The sequence below is a fragment of the Psammomys obesus genome, unplaced genomic scaffold (genome assembly GCF_907164565.1).
Source record: "Psammomys obesus unplaced genomic scaffold, mPsaObe1.curated_primary_1811, whole genome shotgun sequence".
NCBI lineage: Eukaryota > Metazoa > Chordata > Mammalia > Rodentia > Muridae > Psammomys > Psammomys obesus.
Genome location: NW_026589772.1, coordinates 63,715 through 86,557, shown reverse-complemented (window position 1 = coordinate 86,557; position 22,843 = coordinate 63,715). Strand labels below are relative to the sequence as shown.

Here is a 22,843-nt window from a genome sequence, read left to right as displayed (position 1 = left end):
TTAAGAAAAAAGTTTTATAGTGACAGAGACTACCATTTATCATAGGATTGGCATAGTGCTGAAGGATATTACATTAATATATAAAAACACATAAGACATGCTGAGCCTCAGAAATTAATGTAGACTCACAAAAAGTAATAATTCTACCAGATTTAATTTTAACTTTCAGGCTTCATTGAAATCCAAGACAATATTGAATATCATTTGAATACTTAACTCTGTAAATTCTTTATAGCTAAAGCAATTGTATAAGAGGGGATATTCCTGAGAACCTTCCTAGACCAGGGCTCTAAGCTCATAGCAAGGCTGGGCCTCATTGCAAACACCTGCTGCTGTACACCAGAGATGAACAGTTCTCTGTAAATGGCAGAATTTAAATGATTTCAACTGGGAAATGTTACAGATTATGATATATAAAACATGGTTACTACACAGTCTGTAAAAGAGCAGTTGAGGTTCATCTTGGGTTTCATTACAACAGAGGACACAGTAGAACTTAGCATACCTTCAGCAGGTAAACAGAAGAGAACAAGTGCACCCCAATCTTGATTTTATTTTTATTTTGTTTTACCTTTTTATGTGCCTTATTTGTTGTTGTTCATGTTGACATTATGGCTATTATTTCACTACTGGTTGTCCAATTCTGGCTTCAAAATACATAGTATACGTCAAATAATAGATTTGCAAAATACACCCCTTCCTGTTTTTCTACTTTACAACAATTCTCTGCTATGTTCCAATTCATACCAACATGTGGTTGGCCTGCATATTCCCATAAGATACATTGAATGCCTTTGAAGTTATCTTTTACAGTACCAATATGCACACATCTGTAGCATGACTTAACTGAAAAATGGATGCAGAAATCGTGGTACATCTACACAATGGAGTATTACTCTGGAATGAAAAATGAAATCATGAAATTTTCAGGTAAATGGTGGGACCTGGAAAGGATCATCCTGAGTGAGCTGTCCCAGAAGCAGAGGGCACACACTTTATATACTCACTCATGTAGACATACAACATAGGATAAACCTACTAAAATCTGCAATCTAAAGAAACTAATCAAGAGAGAGGACCCTGACTGAAACGCTCAATACCCATCCCAAAAGGCAAAGAGGATGGACATCAGAAGAAGAAGAAAACAGGAAACAAGCTAGGAACTTGCCACAGAGGGCCTCTGAAAAGTTCTGCCCTGCAGACTATCAAAGAAGACGCTGAGACTTTATGGCCAACTGTTGGGCAGAGTGCATGGAATCTTATGTAAGAAGTGGGAAATAGTAAGATCTGGAGAGGACAGGAACCCCACAAGGAGAGCAACAGAACCAGAAAATTTGAACACAGGGGTCTTTCCAGAGACTCATACTCCAACCAAGTACCAGGCATGGAGATAACCTAGAACCCCTGCACAGATGTAGCCCATGGCAGTTCAGTGTCCAAGTGGGTTCCATAGTAATGGGAAGAGAGACTGCCTCTGACATGAACTGATTGGCCTGCTCTTTGATCACCTCCTTCTGAGGGGATAGCAGCCTTACCAGGCCACAGAAGGTGACAATGCAGCCACTCCTGATGAGATCTGATAGACTAAGATCAGAAGGAAGGAGAAGAGGACCTCCCCTATCAGTGGACTTGGGGAGGGGCATGCATGAAGAAGGGGGAGGGAGGGTGGGACAGGGAGGGAAGAGGGAGAGGCTTATGGGGGGATATGAAGTGAATAAACTGTAATTATATAAAAAACTAAAAGTATATTATAATGACAAAATTTATCCCTTTCTTCTTCCAAATCCTCCCATGACTTTTAAAACAAAACTCCTGTAATTTCAGGTTTTGTGCCTGCTGACTTCAGTTACTGTGTCTGCACATACACACCCTCCTGTTTGTCTTCACAGTGACACAGAATATCAGTCTCCCAGACCAAACGTCTCTCCTACCTTCTGTCTTTCTCACACCTCTGTTTATATGTTAGTTTTTCTATCAGATCACAATACAGTACCTTTTCTGTCCAATCCCGAACAACCATACAGGAAATATCAGGGACTAATGCAGATGTCAATAGTGAACTGCAACTGGTTGCTTCTAAAATATGTCAGACAAAACCAGTTACATAAGGTGAATTAAATTTCCTTATTGTTGTGGACATTAACAAAATATTTTCCAAACATATTTAAAAATTCAGAATTGAAAAAATACATTCCTAATGTAATATAAATTTTTTAACTAATAATTCACCAGAAACCAGGCAAACTTACTTTACAGGTTTACTTATTGATGGCTGTTTATTCAATTCAGTAAATAAATTATTCCTGATATATGACTTTTTCAGTTTGATCCTTTTTTAATTTGTCAATGAAAGTTTCTTGTAAACTTCTGGCCTCTAGGAAGCTAAGAAACATGTTTTCTTCTCATTATAAAAGCTTTGAGCTGCACAGAGTGTCTCTCAAGGGGAGCCAGAATCAGAAGACAAATTTAACTGCCATGTTCTATATTTTACAATAACTGTAAATGGTCAGGAGGGAATGAAATCGTTGTGTTTGGGGGTTACATGTGAACTGAAAACAAAAAAAAAATTAAAGAAAGCCTCATTATCTTAATTTAATCACTAATTACTTTTAACACATTAAGTCATATGCGGAAATTGAAACCACAGATAATCTGGCCTTATGGAAATAAAAATTGTCTACAAAAGGCCATCCAGGCAAAATTAGCATCTTGTTTTCATTAGCAGGAGCATAAAACTTTTTAAAAATAAATTTAAGCAGATGAGGGAGAGAGGGTGGGCTTGGGAGGGAATGAGGGAGAGGGATACAGCTGGGATACAGAGTTAATAAAATCTAACTAATAATAAAAATTAAAAAAACAAAAAAATCAATAAATCATGAACTGTTTTTGTACATAGGATTTGGGGTTTATCTTTGTTTTATAAATAACATTCTCTTCCTTGTCTTGAATTTGTGTAGTGATTTGATTCTTTAATTATTTTTATTAATTACAGTTTATTCACATTGATTTTCTCTTAAAATATCCTCTTGGAGGGCCCCTGTCTTGGATGGCCATGCTATTTCTCATGAGCTACAAACTGACTCAGGTGCATGAAGGGAGGGAGGAGATGCCACTGCTTTGAGGAGAGGCCACTGTTGTATTTCTTCAATGAGCTTGTTTGTAAAGCTCAGGTTTCTCACTTGAATGCTTTTGAAGCAAGTGAGATATATTCAAAACCTTCATATTTTACTAGGTTTTAGAAAACTGGCTTGAAAGTTACAGTTTGTGTTTTTATAGTCTAATGGGCTTTCTTTCACTCAATGAGATGAGAATTATATGGATTCTTGCAATCTCTATACATGACCTTCTTTGATTTCAGTAAATGTTCACATACAGGTGGTTAATCTCACAATTGAGTGCACAGTTCCAGATAAATCTCACATTTTACTTTTATTTTAAAACGGGAGTGAGGCTTGAGAGATGCTTCAAAGGTTAAGATCACGCACTGCTCCTGCAGAGGATTCATGTTCAGCTTGTAACCCACCCTGGCAGGCACACAGCCTCCTGCAGCAGAAGCCTCAGGGGCTAAGGCCTGGCTTACTTATGCGACAAGGTCACCTGATACTGCTTTGACACACTAAATCAGGTGGTGCTGGAGGGCCCACAGCAAGGCTGAAGCTGTGACCATTTTACAGAGCAGGCAGAATGTTTTAGGCCTTTATTAGAAACATAATATGATGACAATTGTTAGGATCAACACAGCTTTCGCTGTCAGGATAAATGACAGTTGCAAGTTAGCAGTATCATGAGGCTGAAGCTAGAGATGGAATCAAAACCTTCATGTAAAAGCAGATACATGAGGAGGAAATCTGAAGAATGAAACACAGATTATATCTGGGTTGACCATGTGTTAGACACCACCAAATCTCAGAACCTCATCACGGTAAACATCCAGGCCTAGTATGAGGAGCTGGTCCCAGCTAACTGAGTCAGCCAAGGTCAGAGAATCTGAGACTACACTCACAAAGTAGAAATGCACCTTCTGGGTCATGGAGAGTGATCCAGACTGCCTAAGAAAGTCAAGCTTTCAGAACAGCTTAGAGGAACAGCCTTAGGGATGTGCTCACTATGCCACACAGATGAAGCGGTTCAATATGTCCTACTGCACCCAGAGTCAGAGCACGCACATATCCAGGCAGAGTGCCCATGCCAGACGCAGAATATGATGCCCTGTTGTGTTGAGAACACAAAGGTTCTTGACCTCACAAATAAGTGCTTAGAAAACCAGGAATGTTAAACACGATGGTGCCCTTTTCAATGGAGGAGTGGCACAGCCGTCCCACCCCCTTAGAGAAGGCTGGGTTTGGATGTGTTTAATAATTTGCTGATTTGTGTTATCTGTAGGGCCAGGCCTTTCCAAGCTCTGACAAGCAGGATTGGAGGTTGTTGAATAGTCTAGATAACCCTTGCATTATAAGTATGTCCAGGCGTTCCCTCATGCTGCCACAAACAGGATCAGAAATAGTTGACAGGCCTGGTTACTTTTTTCATATCTTCATGCCAGGGACTCCTCCTAGCTCCACAGCTATGACCAGAGGTGGCTAATAGCCCAAATGACCTCTATGCTCCCAGTATGATTGATGCTGCACCAGGACTGTTCCTAGGACCTTAAAATACTGCATGCTGCCTATATCTAGAACCCAACTTTTTGGAAGAAGTGACATGCACTTTGAGTTGAGTTTAAACATAATTTTACATCCTGCAAATGAGGGTTTGCATAACACCAGGAAACTTTTTTCCAAGTTGTACTGTGTTTACATATTCTTACAATAAACAGCTCAGGGTTAGACTTTAGAAGTTACAGCAACACAGGTTAAGTCATGTTGAAATAGATTTCCTTCAGCCCACGGGTCTTAACACTCTTGACCATGAAAATTAAGCTTTAGTTCTGAGGCACTGAGACTGAAAATCAGAGGGCTCCTAGGGATAAAAAGGCCTGTAAATGTTAAGAGGTCAAAAAAGAAAAGTGGAAATGTTAACTGTATAGGTAAATAAATATTTGGTGATAGTAGTTATGACATTAATTAAGGTATCAAGTGATTGTATGGGGTATTTATTTTAATATTCAATGTATATCCCGCTCCTCTTTAGAAGTTGAGGAATCCTTACCTTACATATGAATTTATGGTTTCTCAGCTGTGAAAGAAAACATTTAAGGATTCATTACAATCAACAGAGTTACAATCTTAATGTAATTGGAATGTGTTATTGATTTTTTGGAAAAAAAGAAAAGCAAACATTCCTCATGTCAGGATAAAGAAAGTCTGTTGAAAAATCCAATTATGCATATACAGAAACAAATAAAGAGATACAATATTGCAGATATGATAGACATACAGTATGCTATTAGTGACCTTTTTTTGAGTCTTTTGGGTTAAATAAATCTTTAAACCTAGAAGAATTGTTTACATGCCTTTACACTTACAATTTACTCTCACTGAATCATAAACATAAATCTTCATTTAACTTATGATAAGCAACAAAATTAAAGCAGTAATGGAGAGGTTACTATAAAGAAAATCACAGGATCAAATGTTTTCAGTGTTAATTTTATCAAATTTGTACAAATTTAGGAAAAGCCCTGTGGTAATAATTAAAATTCATATGTTTGATATCTATTCCTCCTAACCAATATTGTGAAAGGGAAAGTGCTTGATATTAAACTCAGAAAGTAGATTAGCAACTACAATAGCTACAGAGAAGATAATTATAAATGGTGCAAATTAATGAAGTACCTGCTAATCAAGTTATCATAGGGGGCAAATGACATTATAATGACAGTTATTGAATACTTATGGAAACATTAGAGAGAAGGTCATGGCACAACCATTGCCTTCTGGAATAAGCCACTGTGATTGCCTAAAGGAGACTTGTACTTAATTGAACTTACTAACGTTTAGAGATGCATTATAGGGCTCATGAAGCTAAGCACCTCTCTGTTGTGAGTTAGACCTATACAAGATTTTCCAAGAGTCTGTGATGTATGGAAGATCTTAATTCCTCATCTAAAACCAGGAGCATGCTTGGCAAAAGCCAGTAATGGCCAGAGACAAGGACATGAGGCCTGGGCTTCCGGAGAGGGGTTGATTTAAAATCCTTGGGATGTAATTCTTCTCCCCAAGGGACTGTGTTATCAGTACCAAGGTCTCTGATAACTAGGCATGTGTAGGATTTAAGATGTGCTGGACAGGTGACCTTACTAGGCCACAAAGAAAGAGGACCCAGACAATCCTGATGAGACCTGGTAGGCTAGGGTCAGATAGTAGAGGAGGAAGACTTCCCCTATCAGTGGACTAGGCAAGGAACATGGGGGGAAGAGGATGGAAGGATAGGATTGGGAGGGGATAAAAGAGGGGGCTACAGCCAGGATACAAAGTGAATATATTGTAATTAATAATAATAATAATAACCGTATGCAAAAGGATATACTGTGTTTCCTTTGAGCAACATTGCTTAATTAGTTTCTTGCTGACACAATCCTACCATAAGATTGCATTCTGCTGACTCTGTTTTGTTTTCCTCTGAAAACCATATATTAGGTGCTGTGTTTCTTAATATACTAGCTTAGCAAAATATATAGCTTGTGCAAGACTTCCTGTTTTCATTGACCCTCCCACCCAGGAATCTGTCATTAAAGAATGACCTGATTGTCCTGGTCACCTACCCAAAGATCCAAAAAAATAGTATAGAAAAAGCAGATGGGTAGAACTGTGAAATACTCAATTCTGAATATGGCACAGTTGTTGTATACATTGGCTCATAGCAGCTGGGCTTACCTGCACAAGATAAGCACATGATCTAACCAATTAAAATGCCAGCATAGATAGAGATGTCCTCTGAGTCCTTGCCCTTTAAGGAACTTATAATGACAAACTGCTCATATCCCTAGTGAGTGGCCACTCACTCATATGCATATGGGAAGTACTAATGGGACTTGAAGTAATTAATAACTAAAAGAAATAAACAGAGAGATAGACCATAATATTGGGAAGAAATGGGATGGGATACCCTGGGAGAATTTGTAGGGAGAGAGTGGTCAATAGCAATGAACAATAGACACTGTATAAAGTTAGGGTTCTTTACCTTTGAAGAATAAAAACTAATAAAGTTACTTAAGATGCTTAATAGGAGTTGAATTTACACTAGCCATCCTGAAATTTATAGAGAATACATTGTTGTTATGGTTCACATGAGATTGCTCCAATATTTAGCAGTACAGACAGCTAAATATTGTTGGGGAGAGATTTTTCCTTCAGTAGTGCAAACGTCTCTACGTTATTATCAGAGAGAAAATATTCTCTCTCACAGTTGTAAATCTGTATTTTCTAAAGAGTCATGACAAATAACTCAGAAATTCGGGTGAAGTATAATGAAAAACCAACAGGAGAGAGAAATAAGACCCTGTATCAATGGATGGAAGACGACTGTCCACATTTCATATTACACACTAATGAAAATTTAAAGTTTATTTTGAAAATTTTAGTAATCCTTATATATAATTTTATACTAATTTTTATATATAATGCAGTATTCTATATTAATAGACTTGATTTCATGAATAGAAAATGTATTTTGCCACATATTTATAAATAACAGAAAAATGAAAATGGAATTATCTTGTGTGAAAATTAATAATAATATAAGTATAATAATATATCTCTAAGGGTTTAATTAATAACATCTCTGGGCTATTGCTAAAATAATTCTTTTCCCTTTGTATTACTATATTTATATCCTAGAGAGAAAATGTGTATTTACTAAGATTATAAATTAGTGAAGTTGATTATGAAAATACTCTAGGGATTTGGAAATGTAACATACAATCAAGATATCACACGGGATATTATTGTACCTAAATCCTCAAACTCCAGCCCTCCTGGCAATTTTCAGTGACACTCACTAGTTTTTATGTTTCCGATACCCTGAAGATACTTTTTCTTTGGTGGGGGGCACGATTTGGTGCCCCTACTTAATTCTTAGATGCAATATTTTGTTTCATATTTCTAAACACCAAACATTGCATGGTATGAAACTAAATAAACAAAAATGCTTGGTCTTGTATTTATAAATACTAAATATAGTTCATCAATTCCACCCTGGCCTATGAAGGCACCAGCAATCACATGCATATTACTTCTCAGACTCACGCATACATACATAACAGTGTGGGGATGAGGCTGGAGAAGCGGCTCAGTTGTTGAGAACGCTGGCTGCTCTTCCTGAGGATCCGTGTTCAATTCCCAGTGCACACATGATAGTTCACAGTCCCCCGTAATTCCTGTGTCAAAGCATTCCTCGCTTTCATTTGACCTTCTTGGCTACCAGCATATACATGCTCCGCATGCAACCATGTAAACAAAACACTCATGTACATAAAATAAACAATTAAATAAAAATTTAGAAGTAATAGGATCATGTCATTAAAATTTGACATTTGTTGATTGTGGGGATCAGGAACCAGGGAAGGTGACGGAGTCCATGCAGAATGCCAGGATTCTGGAGAACAGACTCAAAGGTGCAGATCTAACTTTATTCTCCATTGTAAGAGCCTATAAATGATGGAAAGACCAATCATCCCATCCCATGAAAGCCTCAAGCACCAGGGACAGGTTGGTGGAACTCTAAGGAGATGAGGGAGATGTGTGTGTTTGTGGGGGAGCAATGTCATCTTAGGAGACTTACATAAAGAAGGGAGACTAGCCACAGACCCATTTGAGAGTTCACTATTGTGCTAGGAGTCCCTAGTGGATCAACACTGTGTGCATGGATCAGGGTCTTCACTGACTCTTCATGTGCAATTTCCTCTGGTTCTCCAAGAGGCTTACTTGGGCCTTATTTCCCAGATGAGTATAATTATCTACATTTCTGCAGGATAATTCAGGAAGATAAACCCATGAGGAATCAAAAAGCACATGTCTACATGTCCAGGACATCAAATGGCATTATATATACGTTATATTATACAACATATAATACATACATAATACACATATATAATATATGTGGTATTGATATATAGTATTAAACAAACTGCTCATCTTTTCTCTCTGTTTCTCTGCATTTTATATCCATTAAAGTGAATACATTTTCTTTATGATTACAGAGTACAGTTGTCACTATGAATGCCCCAGAGTTTAGAGAGGAAATATATAATCACATGGGAAAGTGTTACATCTCATAGTTCAAACTGTGGACTTCTGAGCAACTTTTCATTCATAATCCCTAATGACCTGATCCCCAAGGTTTTAATGACATGTAACTTTGAGAAATGTAGAAACAGTATTTAATTTTTAAATGTGATGTTTTATCTGGTATTTATGAGTTCGTCTAAGGTAGTGGCCAAGCTTCATTTAAAACATACTGCTGATGAAAATTCTTCCAAGACTATTTCAATTTATTAACTAGTAAGCAAAATGATTTTATAACTCATTAATCATAATAGAGGATTCTTAAGTAAATGCATCACTCAGGGTCCTCTGTATTTAGGTGAGTTTATTCAGTTATGCTATTTCATTTAAAGGAAGGAACCAGGACCTTAATATTTCTTACAATGGAAAGGCAAATTTGTGGATCCTTCCAACCTTAATTCCAGCTTTCTTTCCTATGGAAAAATCTTTAGTATTCTTGGATGATTCTTTCATTACTCTAGTGGAAATTTTCTCGTCATCAATTAAGGACAAAAATATCTTAGCAAAAAAATTATAAAATGTAATTTATCAAAACTCTCTTTAGGTAAGTGAGGTGAACAATGTCCTTTGTAAAACTAGATTTAAGGGTAGTATGGTGGCATAGGTCAATACTCTCAGCACTTGGACAGTTGATGCTGGAATACAAGGATTACGAAGCCATCCTATGTTTATTGCAAGTTTCAGTTAGCTGCGGCTATAGTCATTTGAAGGCCAGAGAGGGCACACGTGATCATGTCTAAGAGAAACTAAAAATGCAAAATACAAATGTCAATAATATTTAGTAATGGAGAAACAGCAACATTTTGCGTGACTCTAGATGGAAGAGAAGAATACAGTGGTGGTATTTATGGTGCACAGAGCTTCAATAATACATGGGAATATTTAGAACACAAGAGAAAATTCAATATCCTCGGATACTATGTTCATTATAACAGGTTGTCATATAACAAGACTTGAGAAGAATGTGTCAGTTATAATAAGATAGAATGTGTGGAGTTTGATGGTTTCAAAAAGTCAGAAAAAATGTAGATTTCATGTCTCATTCCTGACTTACTTGGAATCCTTAAAGTCATGACTGTTGGGTAGCATGTTTATACACATTACTATTAAAACATTACATAAACTAATTTTACCTGTTAAAGTTGTTCTATGAAAATATCATGCATGTTGTTTACTCCCAGAACCCATTCTTTCTGTTCTTAGACTTATCTCTGTCATCATCATTTTTGCACATTTTTGTTTTTCACCTTCTTGGTGATTTTTGCTGGTTTGTTTTGTTTTAAGCCTTTCTGGTTTTAAGACTTTCTATATTATAATGAGTTTGTAGCTATGCACTGTAGCCTAATGGGCTCATTATGTGGTATCAAACTGAAGCCAACGATTACCTTTACACCTGGTTTCTTATTATTCTGCAAAGGGTTGATATCTATGAACCCTTATCTGATCTCTGAATATTGACAGCTGTAGGTTGTGCAGAGCAAGCATATCAACTGTAGTATGCTTGCCACAGCTGTTCCATGCCCTGAAGATAACATTTCCCTCCTCTTCTACCTGTTTTCGGGCTCTTACTGTCTTTCTGTTCCTTGTTCTACAGTGTTTCCTGATTTTTCCAGGGTGTGCTATCAATAACATACTTATGGATCTGCACTTATCATTCCATTATTCTTCATAGCATGAGTAGCCATGAGACTTAATTCAATATTGCTCACTGCAATGAATGTCTATCTTGAGAAGAGTAGCATTTGATAGAATGATTTAAGAAGTAGTGATGTACTTGCAAATCAGACAAGAATATAGCACTAGTGTTGAAACTTGATGACTGTTGCAGAAGACTGTAGGAATTTGTTGTTGTTTTTTCTGATGTGGTGTCTTTGGGTTGAACACTGTAGTATTATCTGAAAGGATGATGCAAATATGTAGAAGAGGAAGTTATGTTCATTGATTTATTTCTAGATAGTACCCAAAGGCATCTACACCATAGTTCAAGAAGAAAACCAATCAATTTGATTCGTAAGCATGCAGACCTGTAGACAATTGTCAGGATACCTGATTACCACAAGGTGCTTATCATTTAATCTGTTATCTCCTATATATCATACTTTATTTTACTCACTTTATGTTCTTGGCAAATTTACTTTCTTACTTATTTTATTTTTAAGATTTACCATTTATTTATATTTCACAACATGTATATCCGTGTCTTCATTAATGTGTATGTCAGGTGTATGAGGGTGATTACAAATAATAGCAGATGTCCTCTTTCTTGGTGCTAACGTTCTGTGGAGCTCTGAGTTTCCAGGCATAAGTGCTGAAAACTGAACTTAATTCCTCTGTAAGATCAGAAAGATTCTTGACTACTGATGTACCTCTCCAGCCCAATTTTCTTTTACAGTTTGATGTTAGAAAACGTTTTTAGTATTAACTAAATGAAAAATAGCATTTAGGAATTTTAGGCATCATTTTTAGGAGTTATCCATTTTGACAGTTATGTTGGGCAATGCTTTCAACATTATTCAAAACTGCTAAAATGCTTTTTTGTTCTAGTTGATTTTATATGTTATTCATATCCTAAGCACATTGTACTGAAAAAAGCTTTACCTACACTGTCACTTTTTAAGCATTTCTCAACAGCAGACCCACCATATATTTTTCACTGTTCTGATTATAATATTTAACATAACATTAATCTAAGAATAAAACATCAATATTCAATTCAGTCCATCATGAATGAAAATATATTAAACATTGCCATAGAATGGTTCCCTCGGACATTATGTTACTTGAACTGAAAAAATACATTGAAAGGCTAAATAAACAGAAAAAAAGAGAAGCAAAACAAAAAATTTAGTACATTATGAAAAAAGGCAAACATTTACTTTTCCATGTTTTTTTTTTCTTTTGATGAGAGACACAGTGTCATGTAACCAAGGCTGGACAGTCACATAAGATACAACCACTTTTAGTAGCTCTTGTACTGAATTTTAAGCAAAAGTCTTAGTTTTCATTAAGCTTTACAATAAGAACAATTTTTCTTACTTTCATAATCATTCAAGTCATTGATTAAAGGAGCCATTCTCTGAAAGTCCGCTGTCTATGATAGTAGAGGCAATTTTTTATTAAAATATAGCTGGGAATATTTGGGCTTCTTTTACACAATTTTATTTTCAATACTTTAAGCTGAAAACTTGTTCCATTGTGTACAAGTTATCTAGTTAAATTTTGAAATGATAAAAAAAAAACTGTTTTATCCCTACACAGATATAGCCCATGGCAGTTCAGTATCCAAGTGGGTTCCATAGTAATAGGAAGAGGGACTGTCTCTGACATGAACTGATTGGCCTGCTTTTTAATCACCTCCCCCTAAGGGCAGAGCAGCTTTACCAAGCCACAGAAGAAGACAACGCAGCCACTCCTGATGAAATCTTATAGACTAGGATCAGAAGGAAGAAAAAGAAGACCTCCCTTATCAGTGGACTCAGGAGGAGCATGGGCGCAGAGAGGGGAGGAAGGGAGAGATTGGGACAGGAGGAGGGAGGGAACTACAGGGGTGATACAAAGTGAATAAAGTGTAATTAATAAAGAATTTTTAAAAATTAAAAAAATAAAAATTAACAAAAAGTGAAAAAAACATTTTATAAACCCATTATTTCATAAAATCCATCAAACTGCCTAATATTTTTATTACTCTTCTCTATTAAAATAATATTTCTATGTTTAAACAGGGGTTCTAGGTTATATCCATGAATGGAACAGCCTTGCCAGGCCACAGAGGAGGACAATGCAGCCAGTCCTGATGAGACCTCATAAGCCAGGGTCAGATCGAAGGGGCTATCAGTGGACTTAGAGAGAGCCATGGGAGGAGATGAGGGAGCCAGGGTGGGATTGGGAGAGAATGAAGAAAGGGGCTACAGCTGGAATACAAAATGAATAAACTAATTAATATAAAAACTTAACTAAAAAAAATACTTCTAAAATTAATAGATTGCCATTTCCTCTATTTTCCATAGTATCCATGAAAACCTGACTTCTGTGGTGACCTTCATCCTCGTGGGCTTCTCAGAGTACCCACACCTCCAAGTGCCCCTCTCCCTCCTGTTCCTCATCATATACAGAGTCACTGTGCTGGGAAACCTGGGCATGATTGCCATCATCAGGTCAACCCCAAGTTCCACACACCCATGTACTTCTTTCTTAGTCATCTGTCCTTTGTGGATTTCTGTTACTCTACTGTTGTCACACCAAAGCTCTTAGAAAACTTGATTGTGAAAGACAGATGGATCTCCTTCACAGGCTGTGTCATGCAATTCTTCTTCACATGCATATTTGTTGTGACAGAAACTTTCATGTTGGCAGTGATGGCCTATGACAGGTTTGTGGCAGTGTGCAATCCCCTCCTCTACACGGTAGCTATGTCTCAGAAGCTCTGCTTCTCCCTGGTAGCTGCATCATACTCCTGGGGTATAATATGTTTGTTTGTATTCATACTCTTTATGTTGACTTTGTTCTTCTGTGGAACCAAGTTTATAAATAATTTTGTGTGTGAGCATGATGCCATTGTGGCTGTAGCCTGCTCTGATCCCTACATAAGTCAGAAGGTCATTTTCATCTTTGCTACTTTCAGTGAGCTAAGCAGTCTGATGATTATTCTCACCTCTTATGTTTCCATTGTCATCACAGTCATGAAAATGCCTACTACTGGGGGACGCTACAAAGTCTTCTCCACCTGTGCCTCTCATCTCACTACCATCACCATTTTCCATAGCATTATCATCTGTCTCTACTGTGTTCCCACTACCAAAAGTTCTTGGCTTCTTGTCAAGGTGGCCTCTGTCTTCTACACAGTCATCATCCCAATGTTGAATCCACTTATATATAGCCTCAGGAACAAGGATGTGAAGGATGCAGTTAGAAAGCTGCTAAGCTCTTCTTTGTTATCATAAAATGCAGTTAACAGAAAAGTAGGTATTTATTTTAGAGTACTGGTTTGTAGAAAAATTTTAATCCAGCATCATGGCTGCTCTGTCAAGTGATCACATATCAAGATTTAGGTCTGTATGATCATTTTGGCTGAAGTACAGATACATGCTTAGTACACAACTTTAGGGAAAAATTACTTTGTAGAAAGAAGCAGCCATGTTTGAAAGTCATGTCTAGTTGAGGGGCAGACAAAGTGATAAATCAGATATATTTGGCAGAAAGAGTCAGGGATAGGATATGGCCAACTTAAATGAGAACAGCAAAGGAAAGAGAAGCAGGAAAAGAGCTTGAGTCAGTTCAGTTAGTTCAGTGAATGTAGTTCTGCTGAGTTTGAGCAATGCAGTATAGTTCAGTTGAGTTCAGTTCATTGTACTTTTGTGCAGTTCAGTTGAATATACTTGAGACCAGTTGAGTTCATGCAATTCTGTTCAGTTCATGCAGTCATTGCTGTCAGTGCAGGTTAGTTTACCAGCTAATCCTACAGAGTGTTTTTTAATTTTTTTGGAGGGGTGAGAGAATGCTGTCATGTCATTTGCTATGTAGACCGTGCTGCAAACGAACTCAGAGTATTGCATCTGTTTCTCTCTCCCAACCTCTGAATGTTGGGATAAAAGGCATGCACCATCACCACCCTGCTAGAGATTTTCAATTATTGTATATTTTATTCAGTTTATTAAACATTATGTTTATACCACCCAGATCAAGTTCTATTTTTGCAAACAAAAAATAATTTTAAATCCAGATGGTATCCATAAGAGGCTATAGTCTTAGCTTGGTTCTTCACTGCCGATTATACTGTGGTTAAGAAGGGAACCAATAATTTAAAGCTTAACAATAGTATTTGACAAACATATGTAGCAAGAGATTATTATCTATAATATAAAATAAATTGAAGAAAAAATCCTTTTTAATAGAGAGCTCTCCAAAAGATACACAAGTTGCTGATACTTTTAATGTGTTCAACATTCTGAGACATAAAAAAGATATTTAAAACTATATTGAGATTTCTTATACCTTTAGGAAGAATAAACAATATGTGGAAAACAAAGACAATCAGTGAGGATTGTCACTGAGACAATCAGTGAAGACAACTGGTGAGGATACTGGGAAAGAAAAACATTCATTCATATTTGCCGGGCATATAAATTGGTAGAGACTTGAGGGTGGAATTTTGTAGTAACTCAAAAATAGAACTTTATTATGGTGAACTTATGCCACTCCTGAGTGTGTTCTAAATACTGTATTTTCTCCTACAGAGAACCATGCTCATTTTTTCTCATTGGTCCTCTACTTCAAAAAGCCAGTTTATAGAGCCACTCTAGGTGTTCAATGATGGTTTAGAGATAATTAAATTGTAATACATATAAGAAATTAAATTTTATTCACCTGCAAAGGAAAAACAAAATTAGTGGCTTTATTTGAAATAGCCAAAAACTGGCAATGATCTAGATGTCCCTCAACCAAAAAATGAATAAAGAAATTGTGGTTCATTTATACAATGGAATACAACTCAGCTATTAAAAATAAGAAAATCATGAAATTTGGTGGAAAATGGATAGAAATAGAAAAGATTATCCTGAATGAGGTAACCCAGACCCAGAAAGATGCACATGGTATGTACTCACTTATAAGGCAATATGAGACCTACAGTAGAGGATAACTATACTACAATCCACAGACCAAAAGAATCCAAGTAACAAGGAGGGCACAAGGGAGGGTGTCAGAATGTCACTCAGAAGGAGAAATAGAATAGACAGCAAAACGGGGTGAAGAGAGAGGGCTGGGCAGGGGATAGAATGGGGAGAGAAACAAGGGAAGGGGAAGATGTGGGGAGAACAAGGGTGGGAGGTAAGAGGGCTGGGAACAAGAAGGGAAACCAAGGGGGCATCTCTCTGTTAAGCTAGAGGCCTGCAACAGGGTAGGCTCTTGGGAGGATATGGGTGAGACTCTAGCTGAGAGTCCTGACAGTGAGGGGCATTAAGACTGAAGTGACCACCTCCTAGGCAGGACTAGTAGGTAGAAGGGAACAAGAAGCCAGAGAAAACATTCAATCCAAAAGTTACCATGCCTAGAAAAAGTGCAGGGTTAAAGAGGGAACAAAGATGGAAGAAATGCCCAATAAATTGGCCCAAACTGAGACCCCTCCCAAGCTAGAGAGCCAGGCCATGACACTATTAATGATGCTCTGCTATGCTCCTGTCTTCTGGGAGGCTCCACTCTGCACCAGATTGAGACAGATGCTGTGACTTACAGCCACAGGTAATGGCTGGAAGCATGGGGTGGAAGTTCCGGGGATCCTGTGGAAGTGTTGGGAGAAAGATGGGAAAACCTGGAAGGGTACAGGAAACATAGAAGAAGACCAACAGAGACGAGTAACCCAGACCCATGGGAGCTTACAGAAACTGAGACATCAGTTAAGAAGCTTACACGGTGTGGACCTAGGCCTCCTGTACATATGTGGCCAGTGGGTGGCCTAGTCTTCATGTGGGTTGCCTTGTGAGTGGAGTAAGGCAGGGAGGAGGTTTGGGGGATGGGAATTGTTGGGTTGTTTCTAACATGACTCTTTTACCTACTTTAAGATGTATTCCCCCTGGCAGGGCTGCCTTACCTGGCCTCAGTGGATGACGATATGCTCAGTACTGATGTAACTTGATGTGATGGGGATGGTTGATGGGTAGAGGTGGCTCCCTTTCTTTGGAGAAAAGGGAAGGGAAGGGAGAAGGAAAGGAAGGGAGAAGAGGCTGGAGGGGCACCCTTGGGATTTAAAGTAAATAAACTGAAATAAAATACAAATTAAGAAAACAAAAAGAAAAACAAAATTATAAAGGTAACAGGAAGTGAGTAAATTTTGAAAAGTATACTAAAGGAAGTGAATTAGACCCAGATAAGCATGTGTTGTATGCTCTAGAGTGTGTGGAGATCCTTTATTCTAATGCATAGGTTAATTTTTAAAAGTGGAGTACATGAAAAGACTAAGAAATGTAATAGAAAACACCAAAAGGAGGAAAGAGGTCTACAAGGCCTCTGTGCTAGGCCTGTGTCCTGTTCCCTGTTTTTCTCCCTCTTCTGAAGTCCATGCCATTTGTCTTTCTGAGTGAGGATTGATCATTTTACCCTGGCTCCTGCTTCTTGCTTAGCGTCTTTAGGTGTACATATTTTAGTATGTTTATCCTATTTTGTGTGTCTTGTATCCACTTATGAATGAGTACATACCCTGTGTGTCTTTCTGTTTCTGGGATACCTCACTCAGCATGATCTTTTCTAGTTCCCACCATTTGCCTGCAGATTTCATGATTTCCTTGTTTTTAATTGCTGAGTAGTATTCCATTGTGTAAATTTCTGTATCTATTCTTCAGTTGAGGGGCATCTGGGTTGTTTCCAGCCTCTGGCTATTATGAATAAAGCTGCTATGAACATGACTGAGTAAATGTCCTTATTGTATACTTGAGCATCTATTGGATATATACCTAGGAGTGCTATAGCTGGATCTTGAGGTAGCACTATTTCTAATTATCTGAGAAAGTGCCAGATTGATTTCCAAAGTGGTTGTACAAGTTTACATTCTAAAAGTGTCTAGCCAGCAGGGTATTAAAGCAGGTGCTGAGACTCATAGCCAAACTTTAGGCAGAGTACAGGGAATATTATGAAAGTAGGAGGAGATAGAAAGAACTGGAGGGAAATGGAGCTCCATAAAGAGAACAATAGAATAAAAAATCTGGGCATAGCGGTCTTTTCTGACACTTATAAGGCAACCAAGGACCATTCACGGAGATAACCTAAAGACCCTGCTCATATGTAACCCATGGCAACTCAGTGTCCAAGTGGGTCCTCTACTAAGGAAAACAGGGACTGTCTCTGACATGAATTCAGTGGCTGGCTCTTTGATCACCTCCCCCTGGAGGCGAGACAGGCTTTCCAGGTCACAGAGGAAGACAGGGCAGCCTGTCCTGATGAGACCTGATAGGCTAGGGTCAGATGGATGGTGAAGAGGACCTTCCCTATCAGTGAGCTGGGGGAAGGGCATGGGAGGAGAAGAGGGAGGCACTGTGGGTTTGAGAGGGGTCAGGGGAGGGGGGCTACAGCTGAGATACAAAATGAATAAATTATAAAAATTAAAAATTTTAAAATAGAAAAATAATTCACCATAAAAATAAAAAAAAGGAAAGAGGCCTGTAGGTAAGGTGATATCAGAACACACGAGACATGAAAGTAGCAGAAAGAAATATCAGGTTTAGAAGGCTGAGATTGAAATAGGCTTTGGAAGCACTAGAGAGTAAAGTGTTAAGGAAGAGTTTGGCGAAACAAAGAATGTAGAGTGATCGTCACTTAGTAGGACACCATCCCTTCCAAAGTTCAAGCACATTGTGGAAGAAGAGCAGAAGAATGTGAGAGGTTTTGAGAGGAATTCTGTAAAACCATGTTTTCTGGACATACTACAGAATTTGCACTAATGAACACACTGCATCTGTGGTTATTTGCTCAATACAAGCACAAGATTTGAACTTTCACTCTTTCATTATGCATGAAGGAAAGTCTCAGAGCCCTGCTCTGTGCTGATTGATGTGAGAGGACCCAACCCACTGCGGGAGAAAACACATGACATGCATAGTAGGCTGAGCATACCAGGAGCAGCAATTATTTATGGCCTCTGCTTCAGTGCTTGCCTACAAGTTCCTGCTTGACTCTGTGCCTTGACTTCCTTTAAGAATGGACTGTGAAATAGATGTGTAAGCCAAATAAACTTTTTTCTTTTGCAAACTGGCTTAGGTTGGTGTTTTATAACACTAAGAAAAAGCAAATTAGAATAGTGGGAGATATACAGGTGATGGTTTTAGAGAGTGAAGGGTTAAAATGACTAAATTTTAGTATGTAGATAGAGATGAAAATTTCCAAGAACAAAAGGAAAAATATTTGCAATTATAGTATTTTAGCAAAACATATTATTTTGTGCTTGGAAATATAAGATGAGGTATGATACTCAGAACTAATGCAGAAATAATGAAGCACATATCTTCCTATTTAATATTAGTATAATTTTCTAGTTTTAATTTCTAAATTTATTTAGTTATACTTAATGCTATATTAGCATATATGAGACATAGTTGTAGGTGTCTTTGTGTAATTTCATCCATGTACATAACATATTTTGATCCCATTAACACCCTCATTATCTTTGTTTTTACAATACCATTGATCTATCTTTTTTTCACCATACTTTTGCACTGCCTTTTTGTCTCTTTTCAGAATCTTTTCAACTATGAAAAATATACATAACAAAAATAAATATATATGTTTTATTTTAAAACAAATAAAAATAATGACAACTAAAAAATTTTACATGTTTTTAGATTAACTTTGGAGCCTTCTGGATCATAAAATATCTTTACAGAAATGTTTCCATATGTGTTAATATTATTGTCTGTTTTCTTCTTACATATTTGTTGTGATATTAAAACACAAATTTCATAAACAAATCCATTTTCCATTTGTTTAATGAAACATATAATTGGCTTTCCTTAAAAAATGTTTTAACTGTCTTTGTTGAATTTTTAGACATGTATGTTTGAGTCAAAATCCTAAACAATCAAGAACTAAAATCTCGCTTATTTAAAATTTTCTTTTTTTTATCTTTTTTTATTAATTACACTTTATTCACTTCGTATCCCCCATAAGCCCCTCCCTCCTCCCATTCCGATCCCACTCTCCCACCTCCTTCTTCATGCATGCCCCTCCCCAAGTCCACTGATAGGGGAGGTCCTCTCCTTCCTTTTGATCTTAGTCTATCAGATCTCATCAGGAGTGGCTGCATTGTCATCTTCTGTGGCCTGGTAAGGCTGCTCTCCCCTCAGAAGGAGGTGATCAAAGAGCAGGCCAATCAGTTCATGTCAGAGGCAGTCCCTCTTCCCAATACTATGTAACCCACTTGGACACTAAACTGCCATGGGGCTACATCTGTGCAGGGGTTCTAGGTTATCTCCATGCTGGTACTTGGTTGGAGTATTAGTCTCTGGGAAGACCCCTGTGTTCAAATTTCTGGATCTGTTGCTCTCCTTGTGAGGTTCCTGTCCTCTCCAGATCTTACTATTTCCCACTTCTTACATAAGATTCCATGTACTCTGCCCAACAGTTGGCCATAAGTCTCAGCATCTGCTTTGATAGTCTGCAGGGCAAAGCCTTTCAGAGGCCCTCTGTGGCAGGTTTCTGGCTTGTTTCCTGTTTTCTTCTTCTTCTGATGTCCTTCCTCTTTACCTTTCAGGATAGGGATTGAGTATTTTAGTCAGGGTCCTCTCTCTTGATTAGTTTCTTTAGATGTGCAGATGTTAGTAGGTTTATCCTATATTACATGTCTATATGAATGAGTATATACTATGTGTGTGTGTTTCTGCTTCTGGGACAGCTCACTCAGGATGATCCTTTCCAGGTCCCACCATTTACCTGCAAATTTTATGATTTCCTTATTTTTCATTGCTGAGTAATATTCTGTTGAAAAGATGTACCACAATTTCTGCATCCATTCTTCAGTTGAGGGGCATCTGGGCTGTGTCCAGCTTGTGGCTATTGCAAATAAAGCTGCTACAAACATGGCTGAGCAAATGACCTTATTGTGTACTTGAGCCATATGCGTATACAATAAAAAAGATCAAATCTATTCCCATTGTACCCTAAAACATGTCCCCTCCCAACTTCACACTTTTATTACAAACTACTAAGTTAAGTGAATACTGTCCCGTACTTACCTGTGATGGGACAGTCCTCTGAGCATAGAAAGCCTGGCTAGTATAACAACTCTTAGTGTACTGCACTAGATGTCTTTCTATATTCTATATTATTTTTTAATTTAATACTTTTAGTAAGAATAAATATTTTTAAGTAAATTCTCTGCAGGGGCCCTTAGATGAACTTAGTAAGTGCTTGGAAGATTGTGTATTCTAAGAACAAAAGAAGTTTCTTCTAATTACATGTTTGTAGTGTACAAAAATTGTCAATACAGTTTCTTTAAGGTATGTTCTCCCAAAGCTGAATTGAAACCAGGTAAATCAATTAATAGTCCTATATCCCCTAAGGAAGTAGAAGTTGTCATCAAAAGTCCCCCATCCTAAAAAAAGCCCAGGGCCAGATGGTTTCAGCGCTGAATTCTACCACACCTTCAAAGAAGAGCTAACACTGACACTAGGTTCAGATAATAGGGCAGAAGAGTTCTCTTATCAGTGCTCTAGGGAAGAGAAATATGGAAGAAAGAGGGAGGGAGGGTGGGACCAATATATATGAGGGAGGGGACTACAACTGAGATATAAAGTGAAAAAATTGTAAATAATAATAAAAATAATGATGGTGATGATAAAATGAAAATATAAACTAAAAGGTAATAGTTAAAGAGAAAAATTTAAAAAAGCAACAATAATAACAACAAAACCCAGGATAGCTAAAAACGTTGTGTACTATAAAAAACTGAAGGATATATCACCATTCCTGATTTCAAGTTGTTTTATTACTACAAATCTGTAGTAATAAAATCTGCATTCTATTGGCATAAAAACAGATACTTTGATCATTGGAATAAGGTGGAAGTCCCAAACACAAATCCAAACACATATGGACACCTGATTATTGATAAAAATAGAAGCCAGAAATACAAAGCAGATAAAGAGGCAGCATCTTCAACTATTGGTGCTGGTCAAACTGGATATCTGCCTGTAGAGGAATGCAAATAGATCAGTATTTATTACCCTCCACAAAAAATCTTGTCCATAAGAATCACAGTTCTCAACATTAAACCTGTTACACTAAGCCTGATAGAAAAAAAATATGAAGTAGTCTGAAATATAACGGCACAGGAGCCCACTTTTTGAATAGTAACTCAACATCTATTACAGGACTACTAATACCAACTACAACTACATATATTACAGGACTACTAATGCCAACTCAACATCTATTACAGGACTACTATCAAAAATATACAAAGAACTCTAAAAAGTAAATAACAAAGAAATAAAATTAAAAAATAAAAACGTAAAAAACAAAATATTAGAATTAAAATATGAAGTCCATATCAAAACGGTAAATTCTCAATAGCGGAATCTCCAATGGCTCAGAAACACTTAAACAAATGCTTAGTTTGTTTAGATGTACAGATTTTAGTGGGTTAATTTATATTGTATGTTTATATGAGGGAGTATATACCATGTGTGTCTTTTTGCTTCTGGGACAACTCACTCAGGATGATCCTTTCCAGGTCCCACCATTTACCTGCAAATTTCATGATATCCTTATTTTTCATTGCTGAGTAATACTCCATTGTATAGATGTACCACAGTTTCTGCATCCATTCTTCAGTTGAGGGGCATCTGGGCTGTTTCCAGCTTCTGGCTATTACAAATAAAGCTGCTACAAACATGGTTGAGCAAATGTCCTTTTTGTGTACGTGCGCCTCTTTTGGGTATATGCCTAGGAGTGGTATGGCTGGATCTTGAGGAAGCGCTATTCCTAGTTGTCTGAGAAAGCGCCAGATTGATTTCCAGAGTGGTTGTACCAGTTTACATTCCCACCAGCAGTGGAGAAGGGTTCCCCTTTCTCCACATCCTCTCCAGCATGTGTTGTCCCTTGAGTTTTTCATCTTGGCCATTCTGATGGGTGTA

The 22,843-nt window shown here is 37.4% G+C and overlaps 1 pseudogene; it reads left to right on the top strand.

Moving 5' to 3' along the window:
* The first annotated feature begins 9,496 nt into the window (after positions 1–9,496).
* Positions 9,497–14,167, top strand: LOC129675403 (olfactory receptor 5D13-like; annotated as a pseudogene).
* Positions 14,168–22,843: the final 8,676 nt, after the last annotated feature.